The sequence below is a fragment of the Rutidosis leptorrhynchoides genome, unplaced genomic scaffold (assembly GCF_046630445.1).
Source record: "Rutidosis leptorrhynchoides isolate AG116_Rl617_1_P2 unplaced genomic scaffold, CSIRO_AGI_Rlap_v1 contig246, whole genome shotgun sequence".
Classification (NCBI taxonomy): domain Eukaryota; kingdom Viridiplantae; phylum Streptophyta; class Magnoliopsida; order Asterales; family Asteraceae; genus Rutidosis; species Rutidosis leptorrhynchoides.
The window spans coordinates 80688-83747 of NW_027266495.1; the positions used below are offsets into that span (position 1 = coordinate 80688).

Genomic DNA, 3060 nt, shown 5'->3' on the forward strand with positions numbered 1-3060 from the left:
ATTTAATATCGATAATAATAGCTGAGCTTTGTTCACCTATATGATTGGTCACAAGTTTGCCAAGTAATAGAAAGTTAACGAGAAATATTTGTTGGACTAATAAAATAAAAATAATAAAATACTCCATGTAGTATATAAATATCCCACAATAATAATAATAAGGTTTGACAGGAGAAAATAATAAAACTTTAGGGGCCAAAATAAAAAAGTTTAAGCCATTTGTCTTTTTTAAGGAAACGACAAAGACAACCTTTCGTAGTTTTCAATGGCCGATGATTTCGAAGTGGCTTAAATAACCCCTACACGGCTACGGGCAAGACTTCTTTACGTACGCTACGTACGCTTCTCTGCTTTAAACAGTTGTACTGTTGGTCAAACGTACAACCGTTTAAAGCAGAGAAGCGTACGTAGCGTACGTAAGGAAGCGTACCTAAGTTTTTTCCCACGGCTACACCCACACCTCTCACTCTCTCTCTCTCTCTGCAGACTCCCCAAAGACTCAAAACTGTTAATTAAAATCGTTTTCATAAACCTTCTTCTTCCCTTTCATTGACAAAAACAATCAACCAGACCCAGAGAGAGAGAGATTGATGGCTGCCTTTTCTTCAACTTGCCGATCCAATTCACATGCAAATTTGTATTCTCTGTTGCCTTCTTCATCGTCAAACAATGGCCACACCAATCGGTTGTTGTTCTCATCGGTTCTGAAACATAATAAGCGGGTTCAACTACAAACCAAGTTCTTCCTTAAGAATTCCCTTCAAAATGTTGCTGTTATGCAAGAAGGTTGGTTGATTGTTTGTTTTGACTTTTGTTCAATAGAATTGTTGGGTTTTTGTTTGATGAAGCTGATTGCTTGTTTATGAGCTGCTTTAATGGTTGTTCCAATTTATTTTATTTTTCTTCAAATTGATAAGAAATCAAAATATCAAATTTAGATTTTTTTTCCGCCTGCCCTTTTGCGTATTTTTAGGAAACGACCGTTCATTAATTCCATTATTGTGGCCATTGTAGCTCGATTAATCACTGTAAATGTGTTAATGTCAGTAGATGTTGAGATAGATGCCTGTCTTATATTTTACATTCATCATCTGTTGACTCTAGCATTTTGTTATCTATGGCGATTGCTGATAGGGGAGGTGACAACTAAAGCTCCCTCGGTTGTGAGCAATACTTCTCCAGAGAAGGTAGAAAACTGGCCAATATCGTCAGCTAAATTATCCACGCAAACTAAGGATGCAGTCATTTTCGATAATGGCGGAAGTGAGTCTACTGTCAGCATCACTGTGGTCGGAGCCTCAGGGGATCTTGCCAAGAAGAAGATATTTCCCGCGCTTTTCGCACTATTTTATGAAGACTGCCTCCCCAAGGTTTGCAGCTTCTTAATAGAAAAATACATTTTTAGTTGAAGTTAGTTTTAAATTGGATTAGGTGTGAAATGTATTTTTCTATTTGGCTGCAGCACTTACCATATTCGGTTATGCTAGGAGTAAAATGACTGATGCGGAACTTAGAACCATTGTTAGCAAGACTTTAACTTGCAGAATAGATCAGAGGTGAGCCTAATAACTTAAAACTTCGATAAGCTGTATCTCTTCTGCTCTTTTTGTAAAAGCAGCTCTCCAGATGGAATGTAATTGGGTTTTTCACATAATAAGATCTTTTCTTCTGGATATTCAGGGAGAACTGCAATGAAAAGATGGAACAATTTCTCCGAAGATGTTTCTACCATTCGGGGCAGTATGATTCTCCAGAACATTTTGCTGCGTTGGACAAGAAGCTCAAGGAACATGAGGTATGGATATAAAATACACCCAACTCTGAAATAGAAGAGTAGATGGGGTTTTGGCGTTGCTAGTTGTGCTTTGATCAATGGCATGGAATTTGAGTGTAGGTCTGCCATTTGCCGACACCTTTGAAGAAATGAAATGGGGCATAAAATCCATTGCTTTAACTAAAAGAAAATGTCATCTTTCTCCTCATTATAAAATAATTGCGTGCATTTGTAAATCTTCTGTACATTTTCATTGAAGTTGTGTTTTTTGACTGTGGAGATATTCTCCACCATTGAATTGGTATTATCCGATTGATTACGGATAATGAACTTATAAGTGAGTCGGAGAGTCTGTGTATCTCTGTCTTTTTCATGCTCATCTTCTTGATGTAGTTCGAACTACTTAGAATGTGCCATGTGATTATTCATTTACTGCTCTAGAGTTCAGTTGCGATATTTTTGTTTTTGACGAAGAGAAAAACTTGATGTGTAGGGTGGGAGGGTTTCTAATCGCCTCTATTACCTGTCAATCCCTCCAAATATTTTCATCGATGCTGTAAAATGTGCCAGCACATCAGCCTCGTCTGGTAATGGCTGGACCAGGGTCATTGTCGAGAAACCCTTTGGTCGAGATGCTGAAACCTCCGCTGCTTTGACAAAAGATCTCAAGCAGTACCTGACTGAAGATCAAATATTCAGGCAATTATTATCTTGAAAGTTTTGTTTATTTATGTTGCACAGTGCACAGTATATGGTCAATGGATAGTAATTGAATCTCTTGGATATATCCACCGCAGGATTGACCACTATCTGGGAAGGAGCTAGTCGAAAATCTCTCCGTTCTTCGTTTCTCCAACCTCATCTTCGAACCCTTATGGACAAGGCAATATATTAGAAATGTGCAGTTGATATTTTCGGAAGATTTTGGCACTGAAGGGCGTGGAGGGTATCTCATCTTGCTCACGATCAATCTTTTCTAGGTTCTAGTTGGAGAGGCAATAATCAATTTTTATCTTTTGATTAAATCTAGGTACTTTGACAACTATGGGATCATAAGAGACATCATGCAGAATCATTTACTTCAAATATTAGCACTCTTTGCTATGGAAACACCTGTCAGTTTGGATGCTGAAGATATCCGAAATGAAAAGGTTACTTGCTAAAATCAGATTACGCACAATATATATAACTCTCTACATTCAGTTTTGTTTATTGGATAAACTAAATTGCTTGTTGGGTGTAGGTTAAAGTGTTACGCTCGATGAGGACAATACAGCTAAACGATG

General features: G+C 37.7%; 1 pseudogene; it reads left to right on the plus strand.

Annotated features, from left to right (window-relative positions):
- The first annotated feature begins 590 nt into the window (after nucleotides 1–590).
- On the plus strand, nucleotides 591–3049 carry LOC139882226 (glucose-6-phosphate 1-dehydrogenase 2, chloroplastic-like; annotated as a pseudogene).
- Nucleotides 3050–3060: the final 11 nt, after the last annotated feature.